Below are 17509 nucleotides of genomic sequence, written 5' to 3' on the forward strand. Positions count from 1 at the left end.
TCCACCCCTTTGGTGAGATGAACCAAAGTCAAAAGGTTTTGAAGAACCAATAAATTTGGATTGATTTACAGCAACTGTATCATTTGAAACAAAAGGGCTACACCTCATTTATATACTCAAGGTAAAAGGTAGGCATACACAACTTAGGCCTATTAACTATGATTTAAACTGTCCGGCAGCTGGTCAGTTTTACACTGCTGAATCTACTGCAGTATCTTCATTCATGAAGTAAACACTGGCAACAAAACCCCAATCTGATTAAATTTAGCTTTAAAAATTAGGTAGTTTTAGCTGCGAGACTAGGCCTGCTATTCTGCCCTTGGCCAATTTATATGAAATTCTCATTAGGAATTAAAAGATCCCAGATGATACAGCAGTCTAAAATTGGCCACCGGCAGGACATTTTTTTTTAATGAAAAGTGAATTGGCAAAAATGTTTTAGATACACATGTTTAGATACACATGCATGTTTTACAACATAAGTTGTGCATGTGTATCTAAAACATTTTTGCCAATTCAATTTTCAATTAAAAATGTCCTGCCGGTGGCCAATTTTAGACTGCTGTATCATCTGGGATCTTTTAATTCCTAATGAGAGTTTCATATAATTGGTTGCTGTATTTAAGCTGAATTGTAAAAAGAAAATAGTTGCATGGGGTACATTGTTGCTAAGGCTGGCTACTGTGCTTGTCCTATTACCACAAAATGTATTACCAGGTTTAACCCCTCATAGATTTTTTTTAGATTCACTAAATAAAACGAGATTGGACTCGTCTGGGTCCTATTGCAATGCCGCAATGATTCCGGCCATTTGATCTGCAGCTGAATGTCCATGAAACCTTCTCAATATAACAGTCAAGCACATTTCTTCCTACCTATTCAACTATCCCTAGTATCTGCCTGATAGATTTAAGCTTTCTAGCATTTACAGATTACATTAGGTCTTACGTTAAAGTTTCTGTCCTCTATAGTGTTGCAAGTATTGGACGACAATACAGTATAGGCTGCAGTGAATTTTCATCTATAAGCCTCTCCTTTCAATGGTCAGACATATTTGTCCTACATTCAGGATATTCCATGACAGCACAGTAATGCAGCATGCTTTGTCTGCAGACACCTGTTACTGGTGAGTATGTTTTTCTCATATTACATTTTGTACTGATCAGCTGTCAGAAGTTCTATCTAGCCAAAACAGGAAAGATTTAGAATATTATGATCAAACCTGATCCCCATCCTATAGCAATGGATAACACTCAGAATTGGGCACCACCCTTGTCAGTCCTTATGTCTCTCCTCCTGAGCTGAGTCAGACAGGTAACTGGCTCAGCACATTCCCTTCCATTGGCACACACCTATTCTCCAGTGCCAGGTGTACTATGGGTCAGCTTTGTTAATCCGCATTTGTAGAGAACAGTCTCGGACCTCTGTAGAATCAGAAAGGTGAGTTTTCTGACCCTGAAACTTAAACTTGAACTAAATCTGCTTTTTATGCTCTTTTGGATATTACAAACCAGGGCAGTAAAACAATCACATTTTATAAATTGCACCCATTATGTTCCTATTTGCTGTGATGAATTGGTTAATAATGACGCATCAATTGCTGCCTGGCACTTGCAATCACACAACAGTTTTTGTTTTCTGAGTGCCCCTTGTTGATCCTGTTGTAGATCTGTTATTTTTCCACGTACTTTAATAGTGACTACACTGTTTTTATTTATAAACTCTGTTTATTCTGCAGTAAAATCATGCAGCACCGTTGTCACCTTGTGGACAGGGAAGCCTCAGATAGACATGCACTTTAAATGGAATTTTTGGTGTCTGAAATGTAAACCTTTGCAATGAAATTTGGGCTCGATTTATAAAGCATTATCCAGATCCATGTTTTTCAATGGCTGTAATTGATTCTTCTCCAGGGAATATTTCAGTGAATGTCAGATTTACTGCTTTATATACAGACCCCCGTAGATTGAAATGGTATTTTCTAATTTAGCATTTCGATGAACTCAGACAGTCCCACTTCTTGTAACAGGCTGAGCTATATATGAAAAGCAACATCTACAGAGCTTGGGACAACCATTAGCATTGGGTGCTGACCATGGTCATCTATTATTTATGTAGCTTGACATTTTTATTACCAAAGAAAATATTTTTTTTGTCACTGTCTGAAAAATTGTTAGTTGGAGTCTTTCTTTGACCCTTGCTAAAAGAAAACTGTTTAAAATTAAATTGCAAGGGGTGACAACGCTGCTGTGCTGTTTCTCTGAAGAAAGAACAGTGTTGTCAAACAATTACAGTTAGTAGACCATATTAGTTCTATGGGCAGGATCAATACATAGCACAATATTATAGGTGAAATCGTCAAAACAAATGTGCCATGTTAACCCTATTGACGGACTTAGTCATAGATGTTATTTTTGAATTTCCCCATAGCACTTTAGTTTAATATAGTTTATGTCTAGGTTTTTGTTTTGTTTACATACCTTGTTATGTGATGTTTTGCTTACTTAAATTTGCTGTTCAGATCCCTCGCCAGCGTTGCTTCCATATGCGGTGGACTGGTAATCCAGCTATGTAGATGTGTCCGTGCTGGCTTGACTCTGATGGTCCCTTTTTTTCTGACTTTTTTGGACTTCACCACCAAAAGTCCTTTTTGGCTCCTAGGAGGCCGAACCTGGACCCCTGGGCTGGACAGCTTTTTGGAAGTGTCAACGTTGGGCAATACAGTGGCTCAGGGCTTTAGTGCTGTGGTCTTTGCAGTGCCGGGTCCCAGGTTTGAGTCTCGGCTAGAACATTATGTGCATGGAGTTTGCAGGTTCTCCCAGTGTCTGTGTGGGTTTCCTCCGGGTACTCTGGTTTCCTCCCACATTGCAAAAACATGCAGTTAGATATATTGGCTTCCCTCAAAATTGACCTTAGACTGTGTTAAAAGCATATGACTGAGGTAGGGACATTAATTGTGAGCCCTTTTAGGAATAGCTAGTGACATGACTATGGACTTTGTACAGCGTTGCGTAGTATGATGGCGCTATATAAATACTGTATAATAATAACGTCATGCAGGTTACCCAAAGAAGGACTGGAAAGTCGTGTGACTGCAGAGTTTGAAGCATGCAATTAATTTTTTGTTTTGTGCCTGCCTCATTCGTCTCAAGTTAGGCCTGTTCAGTCATACTGAGGCAAAAATTTGGATTCAAATTATTTTCAATCTGAACAAAAACAGGCCGAAAAGGTGAAACTAAAGATGCGGGACTTATCTATCTATGTTTCCTCGCAGGGGGCCGCCACCTTCCTTTCTTCTTCTGTCCAGAGATGATCTTCTGCCATTGTGATTGGCTGTATACCAGGCAAGTGGGAGTTCATTCATCCCCAACACAAACAAGGGAAGCCGGAATGCTTGGTTTCCCCGGTAACCAAACCTGATGCTGTGCATGTGCATCTCAGCTCTTTCACATATTCCTGCCATGATCAGACCTGTCCCTGCAATATTCACCTCCCTTATACTTTATTTAGTAAAGAAGGACTTTAGTTCCAATTTAACTACCCACTGTGTACAGTAACAGGCTTCCAGGGGACAACGCTGGGCCCACAGAGACATCTGTACCTTATTAATAAGCTAATAACGATTGTAAATATGGGGGCCTTAAACACATTGGCAAAGAAACACAGCATTCTTATTTGCTACTGGTTATTGTTAAGGGAAGAAGCACTGTTTCCCTTGGCAACAGGCTTACAGCCCCGATGTTTACACTGGTTGCAAGATTGTTACTGAGGTAAGTAAAGCGCTGTAGGCCCAGCAGTGCTCCTTGTAGGCCTGTTGTTAGTGTTTCTTAACCAGCGTTGTTAGGTTCCGAAAGAACCAAACCAGATGTCATATGAGGGGGTGCTGAGAAGTTCCTGGCTTTGCCCAGAATGAAAAGAGCCAGAGTTATGAAACATTTCATTCAATATTTTCCCCCCTGAGACTGATGCACTTGGTACAGCGTAATTGCAGCTTTTCTAGATTGTTCAAATAAAAGTCCTTTGGTTGGGCCACAAACCAGCTCTCAGCGGCATCTTTGACGTCAGAAATGTCCTCAAAACGTTGCCCCTTCAGGTGTTTCTTCAAATTCGAGAACAGATAATAGTTTGAAGGTGCTCAGGTGAGTAGGGGTGATGGTGGACCAATTGGAAACCCAGAGTGTTCAATTTGGAAGCCACAACGTTGGACGTGTGCGCAGGTGCATTGTCCTGCAAAAAAGGATCTCTTTGGTCAACTTTCCACAGCGTTTCATCCTAATTGTCCAGGAGGTTAGCATTATACTGTCCGGTGATACTAGAGCCCTGTGGTAGGTAGTCCACCAACAGAATACCATCTTTGTCCCAGAAAACAGATGCCATGACTTTTTTGGACGATTTCTGGGTTCAGAACTTCTTCGGCTGCAGGGACCCGCTGTGGCGCCATTCCTTTGACTGTTCCTTGGTTTCAGGATCATAGATGTGGAGCCAGGTTTCATCCTCAGTCACTAACCTAGCCAAAAAGTCCTGTGCAGCTTCAAAATGGGCCAATACGGCTTTGGATGCTTCAACGTGTTTCTTCTTCTGATCACTGTTCAAACATTTCGGCACCCACTCCGCTGAAAGCTTGCGCATGTCTAGGATAGTGGTGATAACAAACCCAACACACTGCCGTGAGATGTCAAGTATCTGGACTTTCTTTTTTGTGGATTTTTGCTGGTCCTCAATAATCAGCTCATGGACAGCAATGCAGGTTGCCGGGTCAGTTGAGGTTGGGGGGCACCCACTGCGGGGCTCATCTTCAACGGTGAAATGCCCAGTCTTGAAACGAGATATCCAGGTTTTGGCAGTGCTGTAGGAAGGTCACTTCTCCCCCAGTGTTTGTGACATCTCAGTGTGAATGTCCTTTGCTGACTTTCCTTGGAGAAACAAAAACTTCATGACGGCCCGTAACTCCAACGACATAAAACTTGCTTGTGCCTCTGCCATCACAGCTTATCACTAAAAGAAAATACCGTTTTAAGAATCACAAAGACCTGATATTTGCACAGTTACATACTAAGATATTAGGCTGTCATATGCCCCACACTCATTTTTCAATTTCATCTGGATGGGGGCAAAGTCAGGAACTTCTCAGCACCCCCTCGTATATTTGAGCCAATTATCCTAAATTTGAAAAGCAACACCAGCCATGGGCTATGGACCAAACTTTGGACCACCATAGTGTGAAAATATTCTAAACTTTCCTTCCTGCAACACTGGAATATTGTAATGTTGTGTATATGTTAAAATTCCAAAGTCAATCTTGAGTACTCCCAATAGTGTCTTGGGGACTGATTTTTATTTTTCAACCATGGGCCTTTTGACAACCATGAGCAAGACCTTTATCTATTATTATTATTATTATTATTATTTATTAGACCAAACTGATTTGTTTATAGATTTTTTTTTTTAAGGAGATGGGGCAACATGTTTTTTGTTTTTTATTTACCTTTTAGGCATTTTACCCCCAAAGTTTATCAGTCACAGATTTCAACACATCGCTTTTACCTTACTTGAACAATAAACGGGCAATTAATGTACATTGACAAAACATATGAAGGAATTTTTATCTTTTTTACCATAACACTGTGGAGTCTTTTTGAAAATCACCAACTCTGGTAGAGAATCTTCCAGGCCTATGCATTTTCAATGGTAGTGATTGGCTTCCACCAGAGAATGTTACAAGAATGTGCTTTATGAATAGACCCCTATGAAACAGACATAAATAAATAAAATGCTTGCTTAAAAATAGGTAATTAAAGAAAGCGGAAGTGGTTAATTTTGGGATAGTTAAGGCTAAATCAATTTTTTTTATTAGTTCTGGGTTCGACTTTGGGTTTGATCTTGACCAATAGGTCAGTTTTTGAAAGGTAGATACAAAAAATAGAGTTATGTAGAGAAAGAATAATGATGGCAGCCATTTTCCCTCTAAAAATTCTAGGGCTCCATTTATAAACAAGGAAGCTGACATTCCCTCAAAGATTCCCTAGTGGGAATGTCTGATTCTCTGTTTTATAAATGGAGCCCCTAGTGCCTTGGCAATTTTTGTCCACAGTTATGAAACAAGCATACAGCTGGTGAAGGTTCTAAATTGCCGAACTGCATTGTTGGTTGGGGTCAGTGAGTTCGTGGAACATTGAATCAATATACTAGCCAAGCATCTTCTACAGGAAAACTTGGCAACAGCAGCTAATGAATTTTCTTAGGAGAGGCTTTCTTTAACGAAAGCATTAAATATAAGTTTTAGGCTTCTTCTGAACCACTTCCGATTTTGTCCTGATATCTTACTTCTGTACAGCAATACTTAGACTGGAAAAGAAAGGCCAGTCCTAGAAGCCAATAAGACTTTGCTTAGTAGCACATGTGCTGACAAGAGGTCAAGCAGAGTAAGCAATAGGAGAACTTCATCAATTGTTTGCTTCTCTTTATCTTCCAATAAATAGGCTGGGAGTTGGTTCTTGTCCAAGTGGTGCAGCAAATATGAAGGACAGGGCTGGGATTTCTCTGGCCCCCAAGACTGGCTGAACAGAATTAAAGATTCTATGGCAGGTAGCACAGTTCTTCTATGTGTAATTCAAAAATTAGCTACATGATGGTGGTTTTACTTTACCTCCTGATTTTGCTTATCTCTCTCATAGTACCTCTATATAGTTCAAGATTGCACCACTAGACCATCTGGAAGAGCTCAAAGCTCAAGGGCTTTATGATAATTCCTTTATTATAGACACGTCCAAAACAGAAGTCCCTAAATTTCCTTTGAATGATTGAACGCCTGTTGGAGTACCATATATGGCCACCTGTGGGGAACATAGACTGGATACTTCATAAATACTGAAGGAATGTTTAACATCAAACGGATATTATATATACATTAACCATATGGCCTAAGGACTTATAAACATTTGTTCAACTGGTATGGTCTGCCCTGATTTATGGGGATTAATCTATGATATTTTTATCCTATTTGGCCAGCAGAAATACACTAACAAAAAAAAATTCTATAGGACCTACACACACTTTTGCTTATGGATGATAAAAATCTGAAAAATATTCATAAATGTTCAAAGATAGCAGGAGATTGAAGCAAACATTTTGTGAATGTTAAGGCTTGGTGATACCCTCCTGTCCTTCCCCGTCTCCTCTCACTCTCAGTCTTTAACACAGGCCAAATGGTGCAAATCAGTTCAATACAGCCTGAATTATAACATAGAGGTAGTTACCATGCTAACAGAGGCCAATAGAGTCTTTTATGCAGAAATGCATGCAACGCACAAGATGTGCTGGGTTGCCATTCAATCTTAATTGAACCTCAAATGCACCTTGCAAATGCAAAGGTGGGACAACAAATAGTAGCATGTGCTGAAGAGTTGCTGTACGGTGGGCTTTAAAGGTAATGCAGCATGCACTACATTTGTATTTGATGTGCTACATTTAGCTCCTCTTTTAAAGCCAAACAAAACTTGCTGGTGGGTAGTAAGCTTCTACCATAATCAATATGGCATAAACGTACCCGTCTGCAGCCACCCTACAGTGATGACAGGTCCAGAACCTGTTATCTCTTTACCCTTAAATTGCACCATCTTCAATGACAGGTTCGTGGCAAGCTTCTGTGAATATGGGCAATCTTCTATGACCATTGGATGGCCACTGGTGATGTAATTCCTGCTCATGTGCAGGAGTTACATTGTACCTGGTGGTTGTCTCTGTCTGTGTCACCACCACACACAGAGCCGGGCTCTATACTACACAGTGCAAGCCTCATACAGTATAATAATTAAACAAAAAGCCAGGGACTTTAGCATAGCATACCTATGATTGTGTGTGTTATGTTGCGTATTAACATACATCGTGTTAGGGAATGCATGGACTGCTGACCCAGTAGAACTGACAAAGAAATTGGACATGCACCATGTGCCCATGTGCAATGTCTTTACCCTGAAGCCTCCTAATATGTACCGACACATAGACTGCAAAAGCAGTTCTAGTTTGAGCTGAGCGTACTTATATCCAAAAATGAAGAAGCTTGTCCTTTGGGATATGATTGGAATGTTTGTACCAAACACAAATAGTTACAAAATATTTGAACTACATTCATATATAACTGCATGTTTTCAAAACAAGTTTTAAAATATCTTGCTCAGCTTTTACCAAATATTTCAAGATAAAAAATGTAATGTATCTCATTAACTTGTATTTCTTCTCTCCACAGTTGCCTTTGGAATTTTCTAATGTCTTCATGGATTCTTTAAATATCAACAAAACTGTACTAAACAACTTCCAATGTGGCCAATGTACAGGCAATTCCACCGCACAGGACATTTTATCAGATCAAGACCCAATGAAACTGATCTACATTCTTCTGCTTATTTCCATCTTTGCCTTCTTCACCTTAGTGGTCATGTATTGGCATATTTCTTCTAGACAAAAGGCTCATTCCTTGGATCCCTATCACCAATACATAGTAGGAACATGGAAGAAAGACTGTCTTATCCAAGCCAACAAAGAGGAAAATTCTGCATCTTTAACTATTGAAAATCAAACTGTGATACAAGTTCATCCCAGACCAGAACCTGGGCCATCGACCATATAACATATTATACCTTTTTATAGCTATTACATTTTGTAGCCAATTTAAACTTCTTGGTATGTTGTTGGCTTACAGACAATTAGTTCTACACTGTTTCCTTAAAAGCATACAAGGACAAAGAACACCTATACCCAAAAATCAGAATTAACCAGAACTTTGTGAATGTCTTGACTTGTGCTCCACTGATGATGCTGCCAGTTACTGGACCTTGCATATTGCTGATATTTTCCAATATTCCATTCTAAATGTTAGAGATCCAAACACGGAACGAACCAAGGGAAAGATCTTGAGAAAACAACATTTATTTCCTGGTTTTGCACAACTGGCTGGACTTCAAGTCATTCTTTTCTCTATGCAGTCTTCATTGCATTACTGAGAACTTTCTATACTTGTTCAGAGCCGTCACCTGGGCAGAACAGACAAGAATCTAAGCCACGTTCACAGGGAATGTGCAATGCATCCACATTCATCAGCATGTCTTCCCTCGTCTCTGATTGCTAGCTTGACATTGAAAAAGGTTTTACTGGACAGCAATCACCTACCAGCTAACAGGAACAAAGACAGGAGGTGTAAGCGAAATAAACACTCAATCTTGATAAAGAAGTATATTACTGCCTACTTTGGTCCCACACTTTGCAGAAGCACTTGTCACAGACCCTGAATATTTTAGGAGTAAATCAAGGAGCCCAAGTACAAATGCTACCAATGACCACCATTGTGAAGCACATGGAGATAAGAAAGGTGCATCATAGACCAATTGTAAAGAAAGTGAAAATTGCACTTTATTAAAGACTAGAACTGTGAAGAAAGGTAAAACTAGGGCTTTACTGTAGAAAAGTACTATAGAAAAAAAATAGGGATTCAATCAGCATTATAAGCCAAGTAAAAAATGGCTTTATTGTAAGACCAGAACTGTGAAAAAAGCAAAAAAAGGGCTTCACTGTAGGTCAAAACTGTGAAAAAAAGAAATAAAGATTTCTTTAGACCAAAGCTTTACCAGAATTCTGAAGGAAGCAGGAATCAACCACAACTTATTTCCACTGTAAAGAAGATGAAAACCGGAACACAGTATAGTGATCAGTGATGGTCAACATATTAGGTTTGGGGTGATTTAAAATTGGCTGCTATGACCACCTAAAAGATTACATATATTATTCAGTATGTAATGCAATAGAAGCAATGCAAATCAACGCTTCAGTTCCCACTACTGGAGATCCTAAAAGGCCACATTGCACAGGGTTGTCCTTGGGCTGTAGCTTGGCACCATGACTGTAGACAAACCCTGACTACCAGTATAAATATTAGCTATACAGACCACTAATGGTACCAAGTGATGTGTGGTGGGGGGTCAGTGGTGAATAAAGTGGTTCTAGTTTTTGTATTTTACAGGGTCCATAAATTTCTATTGGTGGTCCTGCTCTTGTTATGTTATTGGAATGACTGTAGGTAGAAAATGAGCCCATAGATGACAAGCTTAGACAGCATATAAACATTAAGCTCTGGTGACCCTATTAATCCTTTCTAATCCACTCCAAGAATGTTTTCACATTTTAATGACGCAAACTCTATAAAAAAAATCAGTAAGTGAAAATAAAGCACTTTTATTGGGGAGAATAAGAACTGGAATTATTCCATCGATGCTGTAGATATAAATGGACCAAAACATTGCTCCTGCCACCCGTCGACAGGTCTGTACTGTGTAAGGAATCAGTTGAGCTGGAGATTGTAGTGGAAACATTCCTGTGACACTAAAGAACGCAACGTACGCATTAAGTGGCAATAAAATTCGGAAGGTTCTCTCAGCCACTTCCGCACCACCATAGTCTGTTTTTATGGTACATTAAGCAGGCACGCTTCTGTATCTGCATCTCAGTTATGTAATCATACCAGACGCATCTTGGTAGTAATGTTGTAGTGTTTAAATGGAAACAAACACAAAATAATATATTTATAAAATATTGTCCATATTGTTGTGTTTCTTTTTTCCTATGTAAAATTGTAAATTTTAGTTTATGCATAGATCACAAGATCCCAACAAAAAGAACGTCAGCAAGTTAAGAAATCATTGGTAAAAGCACAATCAAGTACCTGATGACAAATCTCAAATTCTGCATGTTATTTACCTGTAAAAGCCTCCCTTGTGAGGACATCCAGAAGCCCCAAGACTGCTGCTAGAGTGCCGCCATTTTGGATGTGATGTCAGCAGCTCCAACAAAACTCAAGTGACCCCATATAGCAGTGTTCCATGGATCCCAAGGGTTTCTCCAAAGGTTGCTAGGGGTTGCTTGAGCTATGAGTAATTTTATGACTCTCAGGTTTTAACAATTAATTTAGCTTAAGACATCTTCAGTGAAATCGAATGGCATTGCCAGTTGCATTGTAAATTCAATTTACCAGAAATGTTGGTGCTCATCACCACTTTAAAAACTGCAGTATGCGGTTCATTTGTGTGCGATCAGTTTAAGTGATACCAATGATCTTTTTGGCTATCTGTAAGGGTGATATTCTTCCCAATGGCCAGCAATGTAAGAGACATTCTTCCCACTGACCACCATGCTAATGTTCTGTGAGCTGTGGGTATAGTAGTTATAGAAGGAGTTCCCTGAAGATCTGAAAGGTAAAGAAGTCAACAAACACTGCCCTGTAGTATTCCTCCTAATTCTTTCTCCAATAACTACATATAAAGGTTTTGTAGAGGGTAAAGGATTTGGGTCAGTACAGACTTTAATTAGACATGCATTAAATGGCTGTGCTAGAGATTTGACTTTTCCTTAAATCAAATTTGCTAGCAAATTTAAAGGCAATAGCATTGTAAGTCAATAAAAATATTTTATGTAAAAGAAGAAATAGAGCTAGTAAGCATCCAAAATACTTGTTTTGTAATTTTATCTGCAATCTTTAAGGTTGGTGATGATTTTTTTCAACAGCTATCGTTGTCTTGAGTAGTCAGCAGAACCTGCAGACAGTAGGACTGGCCATTTCATGTCTGTGGGTTCCTAAGACACAACTTGAGTCTGTGCGCTCATTCTTCCATTTTCTTATCCTCATCACCTGCGTTTTAAAAAGAAAAATCTGTATACATACCTTTTTTCTGATGAGTGATGTTATGGGTCTTTTCTCTTCCTCCTCTTCCTTGTGTAGTGTAAAGTCCTGAATGCTCCAATGAATGGCAACCTATAATGGGAAGCACCATTCTCATCAGCATTTTTCTTCAATTAAGGAGGGGGCTTTATGATGCTCCCCCAGAGGTGTGTCCATGACTTACTGGAATGACCATGACCCTTACTGGAAGTAGTTTGAACAAAACTCAATGCTAGATCATAGGTGAGCCTGTACAGAGACAATGCTGAAAATAGGATGAGTATTGCAGTAAGAGCTTTAGAATCGTGCCGATCATTTCTATTTGTACCCCACAACTGGACTATAAACTCATCACATTTTGCCTAGTCATTTCTGTAATGACTTCTTTGTAAATCACAATATATCACACGATGAAGACTAAGCCAGCCAAACCTGAAGTTTTGGAATAGACTTGGAGTCTTAGAAGGAGCAAAATGTAAATGCTGCAGGTGGAGAAGAAAACTACTGCAGGTCCGTCTAGTATTTCTTCTTTACCAGACTAGGGAAAAACTCACAGTGACATCAACTTATTCATAATTCCATGACTAATTTGTCTTTTGGCAGATGGGCCTAGGAATCAGGAGCAGACACGGGGTAGCAAAGTTCTCTGCTAAAATCAAGTTCCCCCTAAGAAAACCTTACTACTTTCTGTGAATATATAACAAAGCTTGTTGTTTCCAAGACTTTATGGCCAAAAATTTTGAAAAGTCCCAATCTCATATATCAATACTACACATACATATAAACGTAACTTGAACAAGTTATATAAAGAAGAGGGATTTGTGGGAATTATATTAAAATTATCTCATGATCATTTTATTAGGGTTAAAAAAGACAATTGCAGGTAAGACATACAATATTACTTAAAAGATTATCCAACAGAACTGTAATTCCACAGATGCTGTATTTCACACAACGCGTTTTGCAGTCACCACTGCTTTTTCAAGGGTGTAAGAACATGAACAACATATCTCTAAAAACAACAAACATATATTATATAATGAGAATGAACTTTATATAATATATTATATATAGCTCAATTATAAAAAAAATACTTACAAATAGAGATTGGATCATATACATTGATCAAACATTACAATTAGCTTTGACTGCACCTGTGAGTTCTCTGGCGTCTCCGCTTTGCTAATGATTAAGAAACCTCCATCTCTTAGAGGCAAATGATTTTTGTATCGTGAGGGTTGATCAATGTATATGATCCAATCTCAATTTGCAAGTCAATTTTTTTTAACAAATTTGAAATTTTGTTTAAAACTTTCTGTGAATTCTAAGTTGCCTGGCCACCCTGCGGACCTCTTGGATTTAATATTTTGCATCAAGTTTGTAGACAGGGATTTCTGATTTTACACTGAGTTTCCTAATCTTCATACATGTAAACAAATCAGAATGTATTAAAGGTCAAGCAGAGTAAGCATAACAGCCAGACTATGAGGATTTTCAAAAGCAATGGCAGGCACTATATTTATCCTAGGAAAGGTTTACCATACATAGACATATTGCTAAAAAAAACAGGTATCTAATCCACATGCAATAGATGTGTAGAGTTTGATTAGGTCACAGTTTCCCCGGTCAGATATGTTCAATGCAATTTAATATAGGGAGCTATTGGAACAAATTACGGTACCTATGCTAATTGTATTTCAAGAACATCTAATTCATTTTTATGAATGTAAAACAGGATTAAATTGCATTATACATAATGTATCATATAATTTATTTCTGCCTCGAATTTAGCCTTTCTTTAATATTGAAGAAAAGGTGGAGTTACACTTTAGGGGGTATCAAACATGATCAGACTTCCTTCGGGCTAAGAGGTTGTACAAAAATGTAAATTATATTTCTATTTGTTATATATTCTGTTCAAAAATGTGTTTTAATTATGTAAAATTGAAATATTGCAGAGGAATTTGCCTATTTCCCATGCAACCAGCTGGCTCAGCACTTGAGCCTGTTCCTCATGCCTTCTGCTGAGTAATTTACTACACTACTCTGAATAGTCTGATGTCCTGTTATTCAGGTCCGTTCACAGCACACACAGCTAAATGTGTCATAAAAACGAAAAAGACATCTCCTCCCTCTAAATGGTTTTATTAAAGGTTATGGATTTTGAGTTAGAAACAATTCAAAAGTAATTCTGGACTTCCTGTATGGAAAGACAAGAATCTTTTGCTCTGCTAACACTGCATTATGGGAGATATTTGTATAAAAATGTGAGGAATAATATATATGATGAATATATATATACACCGTATGATGAGTCTGTAAACTAATAAATCTTAATAAGCATATAATCTTCAAATAAGGAAAGTTAAAATATAAAAGCTTGCATCCTTAAAAATGAGCCATCAGCTATCGTATTAAGGACACCACTTAAACTTCAAAGGGTCCGCTGGGATCCTAAACAAATATATATTTTATTTATAATAAATAGACAGAATAAAAGAACATCTTATTCTCGTCACATGTAGGGAAAAGTGCACAGCGAGTTAAGCCCTGTGAAAAATGTGGTTCTGCAACGCACAGATGTGAACCCAGCCGAACATGCCCGGGGTTATGTACTTACTACGGCAGAAGCACTTGTTGTTTAATTTGTCTGTCTCTTAACACTCCTAAAATACTTTCAATGTTTGCATATTTGAAGACACAAAATGACAAGGCCATATTGGTGCCTCAGTGCAGTGTGTCAAAATGTGAAATGTAACGATTTCAATATTAATTTTAATTGAACACATTGTAAACACAAATGAATATTTTAACAACATGAAATGAAGGGTATGTTACAATAAACATTTTTCTGTTTTGGTCTGTTTGGCATAGTTAATGGGAACAGATCCTATGCAAATCTTTCTGACCTGAAAAATACCCCCTAGCTGCTCTCTTTGCTCCTCCAATGACCTACTAATGACTTCCTAACTCATAACCTCATTAAACGCATGGCTCCAAGACTTTTCTAGAGCTGCCCTGACTCCTTGGAACCCTCATCCTACTAGGCTTTCTCCTACTTTCCACACATTTAAAAGAGCCCTTAAAACCCCCCTTTTCAAGCTTGCCTACCTGTTTTTTAAACCCTCACTACTTCCCACCACTACATATCCCCCCTCCTATTGTGTGATACTTCCCCCACCTCCTAGATTGTAAGCTCTTCGGGGCAGAGTCCTCTCCTCCTCCACTGTCTGTATCTGTCTATCATTTGCAACCCTTATTTAATGTACAGCGCTGTGTCTTATGTTGGTGCTTTAAAAATATAGTTTAATATTACCAAAAATAATAATAATGCTGACTATATGGCCAATAATACATATACAACCCTCTCACAAGTTCTGGTATTATTGGTGACCAGTGAGTAGCAGGCTGGAGATGAGGTGTGGACCAACAAAAGCATCCCTCCAACATTCCGCATTTCAGTGATGTCAGGTTTTCTTTGTTCTTATCAACCAAACAGTATATGTTTTTAAAATGTGACGCGGTTTATGGTTACTATTGTGGTTAGTACTGCATATTGTCTGTAAGGTACAGGTCACTTCTGGTTTTGTCCTGCTAAATGTGATGCACATTCTTATTTATTAAGAAGTATATCTCCCTTAGGTTATAACTGCTGTTTTCATATTATACTAATAGCCACTCACATAAGTTGTTTAGAAGATCACAAGCACAAAAATAATTTGTTATTCGTTTGTAAATGTGTTCATTCCGGGACCAGATCTATTCTAGATTTGTTGGATCAGCCAGGGTCTCCCAGGATCGTCTATCTTCTCCTGTCTTAGAGAGCTTTAATAAATCAGTCCAATTGTGGATGTTTAAAGACACCACTTAACACTTACCTAAATAATAAAATGGCTATGGACTTGGGACTTTAGACTTATCCTTTATTCCTTCGACAGTTATGGAGAGGAACGTCTACTCCCTAAATCATCTGATAACCATAAGATGGTTTGACCCAAACTCCCCTCAATGACCCTGATTTATCAAAGTTCTCCAAGGCTGGAGAGAGAATACACTTTCACCAGTGAAGCTGGGTAATCCAGCAAACATGTAATGGATTTCCTAAAAGTCAGGCTATTTGTTAGCTATTTGTTAGCAAATGTTTTCAATCCTTGACTAGATCCATTCCAGGGCCAATATATGCAAGCAAAATGCACAACACGCCTGGACATTCTCTACTTTTAAACCTATACAAAATCTAACCGTACATTTCCCTTTATCTCTCTAAGACTTGTAACCCATACAAAAAAGGGCAAACAATATTTGCTATTTACTCCAAATATGCCAGCTCTGGGATGCAAATGGAATGCCACCTACTGAACCGCATACAGGGCCTAGTGCGTGGCAATCATATGACTTTGGACTTCATCTTTAGGCAGGTCCAGTAGGGTATTCTCCATTTATGACTAGGGCATATACGATATTCTCACAAGTTCCATTATTACAGGTCACTGATGAGTAGCAGGCTGGGGATGAGGTGCAGACCAGCAAGAAAACCTTCCAATATCCTACCTTTCAGGAATGTGAAGTTGTCATTGCTCTGCTCAATCAAACAGAAAATATTTTTAAAATGTTCTGATGTGGCCTATGGTATTGTTACTGTTGTGTTTAGTAGAGTACATTAGCTAGTACTGTACTGACACAGGTCAGTTCTGGTTCTGTGCTGCTAAATGTGATGCAAATTCTTGTCAAGTGATATAGGGCTAGGTACACACGTGCAATAATTGTTGTTATTAAATGAACAACTAACGACAGATCAACCATTACACACAATTTTTTTGAACGATCGTATTGTGCACGATTCTGTACATGCTGTAACGATACGATTGTTCAAACATAATCCACCGATATTGTACACACGCTAGATATGAACGTTTGAATGATGCAGAAAGTGACGTGAAGAGGAGAAAGTGTACAGCAGAACAATCCACAATCACTACACAACACAATAGCGAACAATTATCGCCCAAATGGATCCACCAGGATGGTCGTTATTTTCCAGTGACATTGCTCGTTCATCGGCATTGTTGGCCGGTCATTGTGCACTTTCGTTAATCGTTCATTTCCAATGACAATTATTGCACGTTTGTACGTAGCCTAGCTCCCTTGGGATATATTTGCTGCTTTCATGTTCTACTAATCCCTACCCACATAAGGTGATTATGAGTGCGAAAACGACCGAGATAAAAAATGATGAGAAATCCAAAATTGTGGTTGCACAGATTGTAGGTGTTTGAAGATACCTCTTATCACATACGTACAGAATAAAAGCACCATGGACCTGGACGGTCTCTGGTTACTGCCTTTCTTGGTAGCGGAGATAAGACATACCACCCTACATTGGCACTTACCATAATTTATCTGTGAGAATGTGACTCCATCTCTGGTCTGCAGATGTGCACCAACCATGGGGAGATATCACCATCAAAGTCTCTGAGAGATATAAAGAGAAGACTGGTTGCCCACGCCTGCAATGCTTTTGGGGAGAAGTGGGCCTTCAAAAACAGAAGACGTTCTTTGGATAAAATAAAGTAAACATATTCTAATTGATACGTTATAATCCAGTAAGACTTTTCTAGGATCATCCGCTGGGGAAGCCAATGCATTACTATGAAAACTCATTAGCTCTCTACATACTATGCAGTGTTTTGCTCCCATGTAAAACCTCATTGTTCATTTCCAGGGGAACTGGAATACAGGAACAAAGAGTAACAGAGTAGAAGATTGCGTAAATCATCACATCCCTGGCATGTTTTACTTTTTATG

General features: G+C 38.7%; 1 long non-coding RNA gene across 1 annotated transcript; it reads left to right on the top strand.

Annotated features, from left to right (window-relative positions):
• Positions 1–584: 584 nt before the first annotated feature.
• On the top strand, positions 585–10584 carry LOC140321544 (uncharacterized). The gene is made up of 3 exons (XR_011918977.1): positions 585–1440; positions 3275–3344; positions 8246–10584. It is a non-coding gene; the product is annotated as an uncharacterized lncRNA (long non-coding RNA).
• The last annotated feature ends 6925 nt before the right edge of the window (positions 10585–17509 follow it).

This window comes from Pyxicephalus adspersus, chromosome 1 (assembly GCF_032062135.1).
Source record: "Pyxicephalus adspersus chromosome 1, UCB_Pads_2.0, whole genome shotgun sequence".
Taxonomy (NCBI): Eukaryota; Metazoa; Chordata; class Amphibia; order Anura; family Pyxicephalidae; genus Pyxicephalus; species Pyxicephalus adspersus.